This window comes from Canis aureus, chromosome 32 (genome assembly GCF_053574225.1).
Source record: "Canis aureus isolate CA01 chromosome 32, VMU_Caureus_v.1.0, whole genome shotgun sequence".
In the NCBI taxonomy this organism is placed as follows: Eukaryota; Metazoa; Chordata; class Mammalia; order Carnivora; family Canidae; genus Canis; species Canis aureus.
Window position 1 is genome coordinate 14,531,806 of NC_135642.1, and position 17,812 is coordinate 14,549,617.

At 39.5% G+C, this 17,812-nt stretch overlaps 1 protein-coding gene and 1 pseudogene across 6 annotated transcripts in view; both read right to left on the minus strand.

Annotated features, from left to right (window-relative positions):
* The window catches only part of TTBK2 (tau tubulin kinase 2), a 176,772-nt gene that overhangs the window by 115,555 nt on the left and 43,405 nt on the right, over window positions 1-17,812 (minus strand). For 2 of the 6 annotated variants that reach the window (XM_077880809.1, XM_077880811.1), the window contains exon 2: window positions 627-738. The exons of the other annotated variants lie outside the window; for them this stretch is intronic. The gene's annotated coding sequence lies outside the window, so the exon portion shown is untranslated. The remainder of the gene's footprint in view (window positions 1-626; window positions 739-17,812) is intronic. 6 annotated transcript variants of the gene reach the window in all.
* On the minus strand, window positions 7,148-17,266 carry LOC144302816 (heat shock protein HSP 90-alpha-like; annotated as a pseudogene).

Genomic DNA, 17,812 nt, shown 5'->3' on the forward strand with positions numbered 1-17,812 from the left:
ATGTTTCTGTACGCTGTTTAGGAATCAGACTCATGCATGTACAGCTTGGAAGTCTGCTCCTAAGTCCATAAGCAAGTTTAAGTAGTCAGTTTCCCAAGCTCCTCATTCTCTTGCAATCTTTTGGTTCCCTGGGGCTCCCCTTTTCCAGCCTTCCAGCAGAAAGCTGGGGTTTCATTAAACCCACTCTGCCATATACTTCCCATGATGTACTCATATCAGGGGCAAGCAACAGAAGAACAGAGGGAGAAGAAAAGCAATGGATTTGCCGCACTCTCTTGAGATCATAGCTCTTCCAATCTGGATGGAAGGTTCCCCTCCCTCTGAGATTTTTGGCTCCTGCCTGCCCCCACTGAGGCCACTGCATCTGCTGCCAAGAACTGCTTGAGGCCTGGGGTGCAAGAAAATGAAGAAAAGCAAAAAAAAAAGAAGAAGAAAAAAAGAGAAGGATGTGGGGTTGCCACACTTTCTCTGAGCATTAGGAGATCCCTTCCTGCTCCTTGAGTCAGAACCAGAGGGCTTCTCCTGGTGCTTTTTTTTTGTCCGTGTTAATAAGGCTCACTTCCAAGTTTCAGGATACATTAAGTTCAGGCTGGGGCATACTGGAAGAAAAAAAATGATAAACTCACCGCCGGTTCAGTGGTACTTTGAATTCTGGTCTTCTTCCCCAATCTGCCTCCTACTATTTACTTTTCAGAGTCCTCAAATAGCCACTCCAAGCATTCTGTCCAGGTTTTATAGCTGCATTCAGTGGGAGAAACAGGGTGAAGCGTGCTTACTCCATCTTATCTGGAACCAGAATCTGGACTACTGTTTTTCATAACACACTTTGTAGAACTGATTATTGAAACTATTTATATAACTTTGATTATACAAAATTAAAAATAAGCAAATCCTGTATTAACCTTATTGTGGAAAAGGGAACAAGCAAGCCAGTAAGATCACATTTTTTTAGGCATATATCCTTTTGGAGTTATATGCTTAGGAAAAAAGTGATGTTTTTAACTGTTTTTGGCTTTATTTCTTTAAATTTTATTTTACTTGTGGATTTTTATAAATACTAGGACTGTTATAATGCTTTGAAGAAAAAAAGTAGCAGTTATCCGAAGCACTACAGAGGAAGTAGAATGCAGATGAAGACGTTTCATTGCATCGCCGGGACACCTGCACCCCGATGTTTGTAGCAGCAATGTCCACAATAGCCAAACTGTGGAAGGAGCCTCGGTGTCCATCAAAAGATGAATGGATAAAGAAGATGTGGTCTATGTATAAAATGGAATATTACTCAGCCATTAGAAATGACAAATACCCACCATTTGCTTCGACGTGGATGGAACTGGAGGGTATTATGCTGAGTGAAATAAGCCAATCAGAGAAGGACAAACATTATATGGTCTCATTCATTTGGGGAATATAAAAAATAGTGAAAGGGAATAAAGGGGAAAGGAAAAAAATGAGTGGAAATATCAGAAAGGGAGACAGAACATGAAAGACTCCTAACTCTGGGAAACGAACTAGGGGTGGTGGAAGGGGAGGTGGGCGGGGGGTAGAGGTGACTGGGTGACAGGCACTGAGGTGGGCACTTGACAGGATGAGCACTGGGTGTTATTCTATATGTTGGCAAATTGAACACCAATAAAAAATAAATTTAAAAATAAAATTAAAAAAGGAAACTGAAGAAAGTTCAGGATAATCAACACTCCAAGTGTACATCAACAGTTTCAAGTAAAGAGGCTAGCAAAGCAGGCAAGAATCAATTCAAGGTCCTGTATGCCAGGTCAAGGTGGCTGGACTTTACCTGAGAAAAGGAAGGCCCTAAAATGTTTTAGCATATGTTGGGAGTGACATTATCCAATTGGTATGTTTGAACAATCGCTCCTGCTACAGAACATAAAGGTGCATAAAATATGAGTCTTACTGTCTAAATCTTAGGGGTCATGACAAGTTGCAGAACAAACATATATATAGTATGACTACAAATGTTGTTGAGGGGTATGGGTAAAAGACGGAAGTTTTATATATACATGTATGCACACAATCATGATATATCATGTAATCACATATGATTTTATAAATTATGATTCCATATGATTTACATATGTAGGATATATATCACATGATTATATATATGTGTGTGTAAAAATAGATGATATAGTATGTATTGAATGTTTCTGGAAAAATCACAAGAAACCAGTAACAGTGGTTAACTTTGGAGGACAGTGATGGACTAAAAGAAAGCAAACTTTCTTTTCACTTTATTCTTCTGTTTGATTTTTAAGTGTTTTACTGTGAATATTTACACCCTTATAAAGGGTTGTAAAAAAATAGAGGGAGGTCTTACACATGAACTAGATAGATGTATTAAAATAAGGTAAGTATGAATGAGCCTAACATTCAGCAACCCATTTTCTATAATAGAGTCAGCACTCAAACATTGCTACAGATTTCCCTACAAATATTAACCATTTATAAAAAGTTCACAACAAAACAGCTTTTCTATTATATTACACTACATTTCACTAATTTATCATGTATTTTCAAGCATTCAGAAATTTAAATAGAAGGTCAAGAGTAAGATTGGATTTTGAAGATATTTATTATCATATACATTTTTACTATAACAAAAATGTTTACATTATTCTTTTCAATTTCTTAAGCACTGAAGGGCATAAAGGGAAACAGTAAAAGATTCTTTCATTTCCTGGTCTCCCTTATGCCAATACGCAAACATAACGATTCCCAATGGCTTCTTGAGCTCTGTATGATTCCAGACTTTCATTGTGCTTATAAAGCACATATAAATATATGTATATATGTATATACAAAGACACACACACACACACACACACATATATATATACCTTAAGACAACTTAGACCTTAAGATAACCTAGACCTATTCTATTTCCTATACATCATTTTCCTAAATCCAAACATAGTAATGAACAGACAAATCCCCAAGTTGGCAGATAATGTTAAATCTTCCAAGTAGAGAATGTTAAAATAAACACACTGAACAGATAAAGTTCTCAAGAGATCTCCTAACACATCTTTGATGAACAGATGAACTTTAACCAGGGGAAGCAAAAAATTACTTTAGGGAAAAAGAAATGTACAAGTTGAAATAAACAAAGGGACAGATGACAGGTTTATAACAGGCTAAAAGATATAATGAGAGGTAAGGGTTTATCCCTAACCTTCTAGTCCCAGAGTTCAACTACTATGTTCTCTCACAAAAAGAGTTATCAGAGATCTTCTAACACCCTTTGATGGAACAGATGAGCCTTGATGAGGTCACCCACTTTGGAGTAACTTTCAAAGATAGTGTTCTCAGCTGGATAGACCAGTGGTCTAATCCAAACCGACATATGTCTCTCATTCTGATGGGGGAAGGGAATAGTAGTACTTTGCAGCAGTAACTAGAGACTTCAGGCAGGAAGGCAGAAGAGTTGCAGTTACTCTTCCATACTAGCAACACTACTTACCAACTCTCAGCTTGTGCTCTGTAGTCTCCAATGCAAACACAAAATGTAAGACCAATATAGGGTAAAAAAAAAAAACATTCCCCAGAAGTCAAAACAAAATCAAATCCTCTTTATGGGCCCATATTGGAAAATGTAGTTTTTCTCTACATTTATATGGGACAAGACAAACTAATTCCCAGGTATTTCAATGGAGAATAACAAAATTATCTGGTTATCAAACAATAGCACTTACTCTATTTTTTTTAAACAGGCTCCATACCCAATGGGGGCTTAAACTCATGACCCTGAGATCAATAGTCACATATCCTATCAATTGAACCAGCCAGGCACACCTATTATTTTTTTATATTGGTGGGATCTTTCTACACTTGCTTTTAGAGAAGCTAGAGAAGAAAATATTTAAAATAATTAAATCAGCTTACAATTACCTTCTTATCTAAGATAAAGAAAAAACCCTCAATTTTATTTACTCCAGTTGGTACACAGTGAAAGAGTACGAGAGGTAAGATGATGCTGATCAGGGGAATCCCTGGGTGGCTTAGAGGTTTAGTGCCCGCCTTCAGGCCAGGGTGTGATCCTGGAGACCCGGGATCGAGTCCCACATCGGGCTCCCTGCATGGAGCCTTGCTTCTTCCTCTGCCTGTGTCTCTGCCTCTGTGTGTGTGTGTGTGTGTGTCTTTTTTTTTTTTTTTTTTTTTTTAAAGATGATGCTGATCATTCACAGCATGAAGTAAAGAGTTAAAATGGGACAGAAAGGCTAAACAGGAGCACCTGGCTCAAGTCAGTTAATCTGCCTTTGGCTCAGGTCATGATCCCAGGAGCCCCACATCAGGCTCCCTGCTCAGGGGAAAGTCTGCTTTTCCCTCTTCCTCTAACAGCTCCCTTTCCCTCTGCTTCTCCTTCTCTCGCTCTTTCTCTGTCAAATAAATAAACTCTTAAAAAAAAAAAGCTAAACAACTTTCTAAGTCACTTATTGATTTAAGTAGTGATTTTTAAACACCACAGACTTCATTAGATTGAACACATTCAAAGGTAGGAGGAAACTCACACAAGAATTAGTGAGAAAACTAATTTAAAGGATATTTCTAAAGAAAAACTACTTTATGCTTAAGTATATCATTATATACAAATTGGAAGCAAATAAGGAAAATATAAACCTTTAAAGATCCTAGGAAGACTTCTTTGATGAAAAGATATACTAAATATAAATTATAGTAATTTTACAATATTCTGCATTCCCAAAGCATAGACCCACTTATATTTAAAGATTAAAAAAAACTTCTAAACTAAATAGAAATAATGTTCTGGAAGATACAAGTGACTATCTTTATAATAATAAAGAGCTGAAACTCTATAATATGGTGTTGAATCTCTAAATAATAAAGTGACTTTATCAACTTCTTACAGTACTCCTTAACAAAATTATTCCAGAATCTCAATATTTTTTACTTACCAAAAAAAAAATGTTTATGAAGAAAATAAACAAATAGAAGTTCTCCTATTCTCTTACATCTCCACTTAAAAATGCTTGCATCACCACATGCAAAGCTACTTGGTGCTACCATTTTGCCACTGAGCATAATATAAATATCAAGTTTAAGTGTATATAATTCTTTAAGTGGCTTGCAATTTAAAAGAGAACATGAGTGTATTTTTAAAAACAAACAATTCAACAAACTAACAAGTGCACATAAGAATAAACCAGACAAAATCTAGTAGTCATTAAAACCTATTGAGAGAAACATGTTGGCTCAAAAGCAATTAGTGCCCTAGTGCCCATATTGTGGTCTCAATTACTTTTCAATGAAAGGAAACAGGGCATCTTGGAGAAAAAGAGTTCCTGATTCCAAAATGGCACAGGGAAAGTTCAAGGGAAGCCTGAAATATGAACTGTGCCGGAAAGGGAAAATGCTATCAAAGAACACTGGAGTTAGAAGGACACAGTTGCCAACCTGAAAGGGCTTCCACTAGCCAAAGACATGAAAATTTGAACAACAAAATAACAATGACTGCAATTAGTTGAAATAAAATACATAAAAATCCATGATTTCATAGTTATACTGAAAACAAAAATAAATTCACTAGTCATATATGGTACAAAACTCATTATTCTGAGATTTGGCAAATAATGGGGAGAAAAATCAAGTCTTTATCCTGCATTCCTTTAGTAACTATACCTCAGGGGAAACAAATAGCTAATGAAATAAAGTTCTACTTGGTAGAATAATTCCAGTTCAGAAATTTGGAAGGAGGGATCCCTGGGTGGCGCAGCGGTTTGGCGCCTGCCTTTGGCCCAGGGCGTGATCCTGGAGACCCCGGATCGAGTCCCACATCGGGCTCCCGGTGCATGGAGCCTGCTTCTCCCTCTGCCTATGTCTCTGCCTGTCTCTCTCTCTCTCTCTCTCTCTCTCTCTATGATTATCATAAATAAATAAAAATTTAGAGAAAAAAAAAAGAAATTTAGAAGGAATAAAAGAATCAGAAAAATCACCATGACACAACCTTATGGAAACAATAGATCTAGACTCTTTTGACTCCTGTCAAAAACAACAGCAGTAACAATATGAATCTCATCAAGGCTCTACATCTACCACCAGTTCACAGGAAACACAGAGGCTAGAGAAACATGTTAAAAGTTACCCCAAGTATGTGATTAACCAAATCCAGAATTTAGACTCTTCTATTAAACTAAGAACTTCATTTCTTTAACAAATTAATGGCAAAGCCAAAACAACAAGGGGGGGGGGGTGGGATTGGGAGTATGAGGGAGGGACTTTCATAGATTAAGAGACTTAAGAGGTATGCCAACAAATGCAGTGGGCCTACAGTGTACGTGAATCTTGATTTCAACTAGTCAACAACAGAATATTGTTTTCAACCAATCAATCTGATATTTATTGAGGGCATTGTGCTAAATACTTGACATTTATCACTTCATCTTCACAACCACCTTAGAATGTATATATTATTAATGTCCCCATATTACCCTTGGGAATTTAAGCAGTAAGTAGTGGAGCTGGTCCTGACTGCCCAGGTGTCATTTTTTTTTTTTTTAATCAACTACAAGTTATGATTCTCTATATATTGTACTTCTGTTACTTTCCACGGTCAATGCTACAGGCAATAGCCAAAGCATGGTACCCTAGTCCTCCTTAACTCACCAGTTGATTCCCTCCCCCACCATCAGTGCTAACAAGGTCTCAACATGCCTCAAAGACAAAATAGGATATTTTTAAGAATATGGGAGAAATTAAAGATGGTATTAAGAAATAACAGGTATTTAAAACTACTGTGCTTATGTTACTAAAAAAAGGAGTATCCTAATGTACATTATAGACTTTATAGTTAATAATGTATCAATACTGGCTTCACCAATTATAACAAACATATCCCACTAACACAATATGTTAGTAACAGGGGAAACTGTAGATAAGGAGGGGGAACATAGGAATTATATTTCCTGCTTTATTTTTCTGTAAATCTAAAACAGGTTTTAAAAAGTAAAGTCTAGGGCACCTGGGGGCTCAGTCAAACATCTGCCTTCAGCTCAAGTCACGATCCCAGGGTCCTAGGATTGAGCCCCATGTCCTCTCCTTGCTCAATGGGGAGTCTGTTTCTCCATCTCCCTCTGACCCTCCCCCGCCCACTCATGTTTTCTCCCTCTCCCTCTCTCAAATAAATAAAATATTTAAAAATAAAGTCTATTAGTTAAAAGTTAACTTTTAAAAAAGTTAATGTCAGGGATGCTTGGATGGCTCAGCAGTTGAGCATCTGCCTTCGGCCCAGGGTGTGATCCTGGAGTCCCGAGATTAATTCATTTGTATTTGTCACAACCTTTTAAAGCAGAATGTGACTTGAGCACTATATTTCCACTCAGAACTTGCCAAGTTACTTTCTGAACAGCTTCACAACACACCTAAGTGGGCTTATAATTTTGCTATTCTAAACAATGCTCTTCTTTGGGGAAAAAAAAACCCTACAGATAGTTACTCCCATCAAGTGGGTTCAGTTTAACATACTAGCTTCTAGAGGACTGATACATGCCATTGATAACTGCAGGGGATATAAGATTTAAAAAGAAGATCCCAGAAGGTGAAAGTTGTTTTAACCAATATTTTTCTTTTAATCTTCAAGGTATAGCTCAGAACACTTCAGTGAATCTGGTTTTGCTAAGGAATCCACTTGACAGCTAAACATTTTAGACCACACAGTTAATATTAGGTTACATAGATCTTACAACAAATGTTACCTTGTCCTGTTAAAATAAGCCAACATGGAACTGGAAAAGAAAAACGTGCTGGGCTTTAGTTCCTAAATATCACAGTATCAGAAATAGAAACTTTATCTTTCTTTTAAGTAGTTATTGTCATGACACACAGATTTTTAAAATGTTAACAAAAATAAAGAAAAACATCCTTGGAAATATATTATCAGAGGGAATGAAGCCAAAGTACTGAATTCATTTATAAATAATTCTTGAGGAAGAGCTTAGTCTACTTCTTCTACATGTGACACCTCATCATCATCTCTTGAGAGGTGGCATCTCTTTTGAGAGGTGGCATCTCTTCCGGTCACAGCAGCATTGCTATCAATAGTGGTGGGGTCCTCTTCATCCATACCAAGACCAAGTTTGATCATCCTGTAGATCCTGTTAGCATGCATCTTGGGATCTTTCAGACTGAAGCTAGAAGACAGAAGCACAGTTTTGTAGAGCAGGATGATCAGATCTTTCAGACTTCTTATTCCTGTCAGCTTCTGCCTTCTGCCATAAGGTCTTGACCATAGAGTGGTCAGAGTTTATCTCCAGGTGCTTCTTTGCTGCCATGTAGCCCATGGTTGATTTGTCACTTAGGGCTTGAGCCTTCATGATTCTTTCCATATTTGCCATCCAGCCACATGTGCTTGTGACAGTGCAGCACAGGAATATCACCAATCCATTTGACACAACGACCTTTCCTACTTTTTTCTCCAAGATATCCTTCACAGTTTTGCACAGGTTTTTAAACTATTTTTTACTCTTCCTGTTTCTTTTTCTCTTCTTCATTTTCCCCAAGTTCCAAGCCCTCTTTGGTAACAGACACTAAAGTCTTCCGCTCAAATTCTTTCAGCTGTTGGACACAGTACTCATCAACAGGCTCAATCATATAGATCACTTTTAGCGATGCCTCCAAAGACATTCCACAAAGGCCAAGTTTGCTATCTGCTCCTTGGTCTTACCTGTGATGTAACAGATATGCCTCTGGTATTCCTTCATTCTGGTGCAAGTCCTTGAGAGAAACCATCTAATCACCAAAAACATATGTGTAGCATCTTAACAGCTCTGAAAACTTCTTCCAATATTGAGTCTTCATGTATTCCAGGCTTAATATATTTTTTAAAGATTTATCTATTTCACAGGGGGAAAAGAGGGAGGGCAGAGGGTGAGGGAGAGAAAATCCCAAGCTGACACCCTGCTAAGCATGAAGCCTGACATGGGTTTTTATCCCATGACCCTGAGATTATGATCTGAGTTGAAATCAAGAATTGGATTCTCAACTGACTGACCCAGGCACACCACGCACCTCCCTCACCCCGCACTCAAGCTTAATATTTTAAAGAAATTCTCATGGGGCACCTGGGTGGCTCAGTCAGTCAAGCATCCAACCCTTAATCTCAGCTCAGGTCTTGAACTCAGGGTCATGAGTTCAAGCCCCACACTGGGCACAATGCTGGGTGTGGAGACTATGTAAAAAAAAAAAAAAAAGAAATGTTCATAAAACTTTTTGTAGTTCTGTCTTCTGTCAGTTCAGTGAAGAATTCTAAGCATCTTTTGACCAAATTCTTTCCGATAACTTAAATTTTAAGTTTTGCTTTACTGCAACATCTCATGAGAAATATTTAGAGGAAGATCCTCAGAGTCCACCAGACCACTAATGAAATTCAGATATTCAAGGATTGGCTTCTTGCAGCTATCTGTGATGAAAACTCAGAACATACAACTTAATGTTGTTCTTTTTTTTAATAATAAATCTATTTTTTATTGGTGTTCAATTTGCCAACATACAGAATAACACCCAGTGCTCATCCCGTCAAGTGCCCCCCTCAGTGCCCATCACCCATTCACCCCCACCCCCCGCCCTCCTCCCCTTCCACCACCCCTAGTTCATTTCCCAGAGTTAGGAGTCTTTATGTTCTGTCTCCCTTTCTGATATTTCCCACACATTTCTTCTCCCTTCCCTTATATTCCCTTTCACTATTATTTATAATCCCTAAATGAATGAGAACATATAATGTTTGTCCTTCTCCGACTGACTTATTTCACTCAGCATAATACCCTCCAGTTCCATCCACGTTGAAGCAAATGGTGGGTATTTTCTTCATTTTCAAATAGATCAGAGGGAGCATATCTTCAGACACAAAGAAGGGCTCCAAATTCCAACTGTCCTTTAGCTGAAAAATGCTTCACTTCTAAGTGATCTTCCCAGTCATTGGTCAAGCTCTTATAAAATTCTCCATATTCTTCAATTGCAATGTCATCAGAATTTCTGGTCCAAATAGGCTTTGTCTTGTTCAGTTCTTCTTCATCAATATAATTCTCCTTGATCTTTTTCTTATCACCATCCTTCCTCTCTTCCTCCTCCTCCTCAGAACTAACAACTATTTCAGGTCTGTCATCAGATTCCTTTTCTTCTTTTTCTATTTCTTCCATTTCTCTTCTTCAGCCTCATCATCAATGACTTATCACATTCCTTCTCCACAAAGAGTAATTAGATAGCCAATAAAAATTAAGATGGTTTCTTCACAATCACCTTTAATCTTCTCTCCTGAAAGTACTCAGTTTAGTCTTCCTTCACATGCAGGATAACCCATAGGTTCACCTATTTCAGTCCTAACTGGGAGGAATTGTCCTGCAGAAGACTCCCAGGCAAACAGCTCATTATTATTGTTTGGTGATCCCGGTTACTTTCTCAGCAACCAAATAGGCACCCTATTGGCCAATCATTGAAATATGCACCAGGCTGCAAAGTTTCCATGAACACTTTGGTTCCAGACCTGGCAATAGTACGAAGCTTACTTGATCAAATCATGCCCATCCCAGTATCCACCATAATGAGGGTTCAATCTTGGTTGTTTGGAATGAGATTCATGTGCAGCTCTTTCCTGGAATCTAGCTTACTGGAATCTGTCAAGCTTTCATATCTGATTTTGTCCAAAGCAACTGATGAATGTGAAATAAGCTCCCTTAGAAAGATCTCTTTATTTGGGTAGAAACTGTTGATATTCCAGGACATCAACTGAGCGATTTCCACCTGAAAGGTGAACATTTCAACGTTCTTTTCCATTGGCTGGTCTTGGGTCTGGGTTTCCTCAGGCATTTCAGCTCATGGACCACATGGGCTTTGTGACGACAGAGCACCAGGAAACAGAAGCCACTTAGCATTCCTTTCTGAATACTCCTGTGGGGGAACCTGGGTGGCTCAGTAATCGAGGATTTGCCATGGCACAGGTTATGATCCTGGAATCCTGGGATCAAGTACCACATCAGGTTCCCCACAGGGAGCCTGCTTCACCCTCTGCCTATATCTCTGCCTCTCTCTGTCTCTCATGAATAAATAAATAAAATCTTAAAAAAAAAAAGTACTCCAGCAAGGTGGGAAAAAGTGTTGAAAGAGTAGGATAAAGCCGGAAAAGACTAGTCAAGTGCTGATATACTGAAGTTGACTATTGGGTACAGAGAATGTTCCCATATTATTATTTCCATTTTCTGTATATTTAAATTTTTTCAATAAAAATTAGGGAAAATAGCAAATTTAAGATTTCCTTATCTTGCTGCAGGATTCTAGCTATGTAGCAATTTTTTTTAAGAATCTTTTGTTTTGTTCTTAGTTTTTCCTCTTTTTTTTTATTGAAGCTCAATATGCCAATATATAGCCTAACACCGCCTCAGTGCCCATCACCCAGTCACACCAACCCCCACCCACCTCCCTTTCCCACCACACCTTGTTCGTTTCTCAGAGTTAGAAGTTTCTCATGTTCTGTCACCCTCACTGATATTTCCCATTCATTTTCTCTACTTTCCACTTTATTCCCTTTCACTATTTTTTATATTCCCCAAATGAATGAGACCATATAATGTTTGTCCTTCTCCGACTGACTTACTTCACTCAGCATAATACCCTCCAGTTCCATCCACGTTGAAGCAAATGGTGGGTATTTGTCATTTCTAATGGCTGAGTAATATTCCATTGTATACATAAACCACATCTTCTTTATCCATTCATCTTTCGATGGGGACACCGAGACACTTTCCACAGTTTGGCTATTGTGGACATTGCTGCTATAAACATTGGGGTGCAGGTGTCCCGGTGTTTTACTGCATCTGTATCTTTGGGGTAAATCTCCAACAGTGCAATTGTTGGGTCATAGGGAAGTTCTATTTTTAACTCTTTGAAGAACCTTCACACAGTTTTCCAGAGTGACTGCACCAGTTCACATTCCCACCAACAGTGCAAGAGGGTTCCCCTTTCTCCACATCCTCTCCAACATTTGTTGTTTCCTACCTTGTTAACTTTCCCCATTCTCACTGGTGTGAGGTGGTATCGCATTGTGGTTCTGATTTGTATTTCCCTGATGACAAGGGATGAGGAGCATTTTCTCATGTGCTTGTTGGCCATGTGTATGTCTTCCTCTGTGAAATTTGTCATGTCTTTTGCCCATTTCATGATGGGATTGCTTCTTTGTTGCTGAGTTTAATAAGTTCTTTATAGATCTTGGATACTAGCCCTTTATCTGATAGGTCATTTGCAAATATCTTCTCTCATTCTGTAAGTTGTCTTTTAGTTTTGTTGACTGTTTCGTTTGCTATGCAGAAGCTTTTAATCTTAAGTCCCAATAGTTCATTTTTGCTTTTGTTTTCCTTGCCTTCATAGATGTATCTTGCAAGAAATTGCTGTGGCCAAGTTCAAAAGGGTGTGGCCTGTGTTCTCCTCTAGGATGTTGATGGATTCTTGTCTCACATTTAGATCTTTCATCCATTTTGAGTTTATCTTTGTGTATGGTATAAGAGAATGGTCTAGTTTCATTCTTATGCATGTGGATGTCCAATTTTCCCAGCACCATTTATTGAAGAGACTGTCCTTATCCAGTGGATAGTCTTTCCTGCTTTGTCGAATATTAGTTGAGCACAGAGTTAAGGGCCCATTTCTGGATTCTCTCTTTTGTTCCATTGATCTGTGTGTCTGTTTTTGTGCCAGTACCACACTGTTTTGATGATCACAGCTTTATAGTACAACTTGAAATCCAGCATTGTGATGTCTCCAGCTCTGGTTTTCTTTTTCAGTATTCCCCTCGCTATTCAGGGTCTTTTCTGATTCCACACAAATCTTAAGATGATTTGTTCCAACTCTCTGAAGAAAGTCCATGGTATTATGATAGGGATTGCATTAAATGTGTAAATTGCCCTGGGTAGCATTGACATTTTCACACTATTAATTCTGCCAATCCATGAGCAAGGAATATTTTTCCATCTCTTTGTGTCTTCCTCAATTTCTTTCAGAAGTGTTCTGTGGTTTTAGGGTATAGATCCTTTACCTCTTTGGTTAGGTTTATTCCTAGGTATCTTATATGCTTTTGGGTGCAATTGTAAATGGGATTGACTCCTTAATTTCTCTTTCTTCAGTCTCATTGTTAGTGTATAGAAATGCCACTGATTTCTGGGTATTGATTTTGTATCCTGCCACACTGCCGAATTGCTGTATGAATTCTAGCAATCTTGGGGTGGAGTCTTTTGGGTTTTCTATAGACAGTATCATGTCATCGGTGAAGAGGGAGAGTTTGACTTCTTCTTTGCCAATTTGAATGCCTTTTATTTCTTTTTGTTGCCTGATTGCTGAGGCTAGGACTTCTAGTACTATGTTAAATAGCAGTGGTGAGAGTGGACATCCCTGTGGTGTTCCTGACCTTAGGGGAAAGGCTCCCAGTGCTTCCCCATTGAGAATGATATTTGCTGTGGGCTTTTTGTAGATGGCTTTTAAGATGCTGAGGAATGTTCCCTCTATCCCTACACTCTGAAGAGTTTTGGACAGGAATGGATGCTGTATTTTGTCAAATGCATTCCCTGCATCTATTGAGAGGATCATATGGTTCTTGTTTTTCCTCTTGTTGATATGACCTATCACGTTGATTGCTTTACGAGTGTTATACCAGCCTTGCATCCGGGGATAAATCCCACTTGGTCATGGTGAATAATCTTCTTAATGTACTGTTGGATCCTATTGTCTAGTATCTTGTTGAGAATTTTTGCATCTGTGTTCACCAGAGATATTGGGTCTATAATTCTCCTTTTTGGTGTAGTCTTTGTGTGGTTTTGGAATTAAGGTGGTGCTGGCCTCATAAAACGAGTTTGAAAGTATTCCATCCCTTTCTATCTTTCAGAACAGCTTTAGTAGAATAGGTGTTGTTTCTTCTTTAAACGTTTGATAGAATTCCCCTGGGAAGCCATCTGGGCCTGGATTTTTGTGTCTTGGGAGGTTTCTTATGACTGCTTCAATTTCCTCCCTGGTTATTGGCCTGTTCAGGTTTTCTACTTCTTCCTCTTCCAGTTTTGGTAGTTTGTGGTTTTCCAGAAATGCATCCATTTCTTCTACATTGCCTAATTTATTGGCGTTTACCTGCTCATAATATGTTTTTAAAATCATTTGTATTTCCTTGGTAGTGGTTGTGAGCTCTTTTTTTTCATTCGTGATTTTATTAATTTGAGTCTTTTCTCTGTTGTTTTTAATAAGGCTGCCTAATGGTTTACCTATCTTATTAATTCTTTCAAAGAACTAACTCCTGGTATTGTTGATCTGTTCTACAGTTCTTCTGGTCTCTAGTTCATTGAGTTCTGCTAGAATCTTTATTAACTTTATTGTTCTGCTGGGTGTAGGTTTTATTTGCTGTTCTTTCTCCAGTTCCGTTAGGTGTAAGTTTAGCTTGTGTATTTGAGTTTTTTCCAGTTTTTTGAGGGATGCTTGTATTGTGATGTATTTCCGTCTTAGGGCTGCTTTTGCTATATCCCAAAGATTTTGAACGGTTGTGTCTTCATTCTCAAGTTTCCATGAATCTTTTTAATTCTTCTCTAATCTCCTGGTTGACCCTTTCGTCTTTTAGCAGGATACTCTTTAACCTCCATGTGTTTGAGTTTCTTCCAAATTTCTTCTTGTGATTGAGTTCTAATTTCAAAGCATTATCATCTGAAAATATGCAGGGGTATCTTTTGGTATCGGTTGAGACCTGATTTGTGACCCGGTATGTGGTCTATTCTGGAGAAAGTTCCATGTGCACTTGAGAAGAATGTGTATTCAGCTGAGTTTGGATGTAAAGTTCTGTCAATATCTGTTAAATCCATCTGGTCCAGTATACCATTTAAAGCTCTCTTTCTTTGAAGTGCTTAGAAGATTTGTCATTTCCAGAAAGTTGTTGAAGTCTCCCAGTATAAGTGTATTATTATCTAAGTATGTCTTAACTTTGGTTATTAATTGATTGATATACTTGGAAGCTCCCACATTTGGGGCATAAATATTCATGATTATTATGTCCTTTTGTTGGATAGATCCTTTAAGTATGATATAGTGTCCCTCTTCATCTCTTACTACAATCTTTGGGATAAAATTTATCTGATATGAGGATTGCTACCCCCTGCTTTCTTCTGAGGACCATTTGATGGTAAATGGTTCTCCAACCTTTCATTTTCAGGCTGGAGGTGTCCTTAGGTCTAAAATGAGTCTCTTGTAGACAGCAAATAGATATGTCTTGCTTTTTTATCCAGTCTGAAACCCTGCACCTTTTGATGGGATCATTAAGCCCGTTCACGTTCAGAGTTACTATTGAAAGATATGAATTTAGTGTCATCGTAATACCTATTCAGTCCCTGTTTTTGTGGTTTATTTCTTTGGCCTTCCTCTTTCTTTTACAGAGCTCCCCCTTAATATTTCTTGCACAGCTGGTTTGGTGGTCACATATTCTTTCAGTTTCTGCCTTTCTTGGAAGCTCTTTATCGCTCCTCCTATTCTGAATGAGAGCCTTGCTGGATAGAGTATTCTTGGCTGCATGTTCTTCTCATTTAGGACCCTGAATATATCCTGCCAGCCCTTTCTGGCCTGCCAGGTCTCTGTGGAGAGGTCTGCTGTTAACCTAATACTTCTCCCCATATAAGTTAGGGATCTCTTGTCTCTTGCTGCTTTAAGGATCTTCTCTTTATCTTTGGAATTTGCATATTTCACTATGAAATGTTGGAGTGGTGAACGTTTTTTATTGATTTTAAGAGGGGGAATCTCTCTATCTCCTGGATCTGAATGCCTGTTTCCCTCCCCAAATTAGGGAAGTTCTCAACTATGATTTGTTCAATTATGCTTTCTGGTCCTCTGTGCCTTTCAGTACTCCCTGGAACCCCAATTAAATATAGATTTTTTCCTTCTGAGGCTGTCATTTATTTCCCTTAACCTTTCCTCATGGTCTTTTAATTGTTTTTCTCTTTTTTTCCCCCAGCTTCCTTCCTTGCCATCAACTTATCTTCTATGTCACTCACTCTTTCTCCTACCTCATTAACCCTCGTTGTTAGGTCCTCCAGTTTGGATTGTATCTCATTAAATTGATTTTTAATTTCGGCCTGATTAGATCTAAATTCTGCAGTCATGAAGTCTCTTGAATCCTTTATGCTTTTTTCCAGAGCCACAAGTAGCTTTATAATTGTGCTTCTGAATTGGCTTTCTGACATCGAATTGTAATCCAAATTCTGTAACTCTGTGGGAGAGAGGACTGTTTCTGATTCTTTCTTTTATGGTGAGTTCTTTCTAGTCGTTTTGCTCAGTGCAGAGTGGCTAAAAACAAGTTGTATTGGAAAGAGGAAGAAAAAAAAAAAAGAAAAAAACAAACAAACAAAAAACCAAAAAGGAGGGGTATCCTCTGGTTCTATATACTATAAATCCCTCGACTTCCCCTGGAGCTTTCTAGCACTGCTCTGTCAAGAACTTGCTCTTCCCATCCTTCCAGCTGGTCTTCTCGGGGAGGGGCCTGCTGTGCTGATTCACAGGTGTGTGCACCTGGGAGTTGCCCTGCCCCTTGCCAGGTGCACAGCTCAGTGGGAGCTGTTTATCCTGTAAGGACCCTGTTCCCTGGCAGCCCCACTCCGTCCCAGGCACAGGGTGACGCCAGGAGTGACAACCACACTGGCGGCGGCCAGCTCTCCAGCCCTCCAGCCCTGGAGTCAGATCCCGCAGTAACTACCGCAGCTCCCAGTCCATACTGGCCTGGATGCTCCGGGGGTGGGAGTGCTGATCTGCACAGCTCGGGGGTGCCCTGCAGCAGGAGTGTCCTCGCTGTCCTGTGCCCTCCCAGCCTCTGCCTGTCCTGGGGGAACATAGGATCCTGGGCCGTGTCCCCAGGTGCCCTGTGATCCGGGGTCTGCGCTGCTATAATCACGCTGCCAGGGGCGTAGCCCCCTCGGTGCAGAGCCACCCCCTGAGCTTCTCCCAAGGCCCCACTGGGTGTGCGCACTCCAGCCCTTTACCGAGCTGGGCCTGCAGTGTGTGGCGCGCTCTCCCCCGGGGGCGCACTTCCTCTGTTAGTGACCCCAGGAACCTGGAGGCTCCAGTGCCCCTCCTGGGATCCTGCCCAAGTGCCCCACGAGCGTCTTTCCATCTGGGAAGAATCTGGAGCGGGTTTTTAAAGTTCCTGCTTCACCGTTACTGGGCTTTCCTGTCCTGTAGGCTATCACTGATTGGCCTTGTCCCAGCTCCTCATGGGGGCCCCTCCCCCACTTGATTCTTTTTTATTTATTTACTCTTTCCATCTTCCTACCTTGTTAGAAGTGCAAGCTCTTCTCTCTGTAGCGTTCCAGCTGTTCTCTCTTTAAATCTCAGGCTGAATTGTAGGTTTTCTGGATGATTTGAAAGTTATCTAGGTAAGTTGGTGGGGACAGGTAACTTGGGGACCCTACTCCTCCACCATCTTGCCCTGCCCCCCCCAAGAATCTTTTTAAACAGCACTGATGGTAGGTTCCTCAGGTATTGCAGAATTACTAGTGATCAATTTGAAATCTTGAGACAGGTTTTTTCTCTTATACCACCACTGCAAATAAAACTGTATTTATTTAAAAGACAAAAAAAGAACAGTGTGGTGAGATATAGCTCAAGAATCCATTAAAATCGAGACCTGAGGATAGACAGGCTATCACTATAAAAAATTTATTGAACATGGGAGGGACGCCTGGGTGGCTCGGTAGTTGGGCATCTGCCTTCAGCTCGGGGTGTGATCCCCAGGTCCTGGGATCAAGTCCTACACTGGACTCCCTGCATGGAGCCCTTTGCCTAT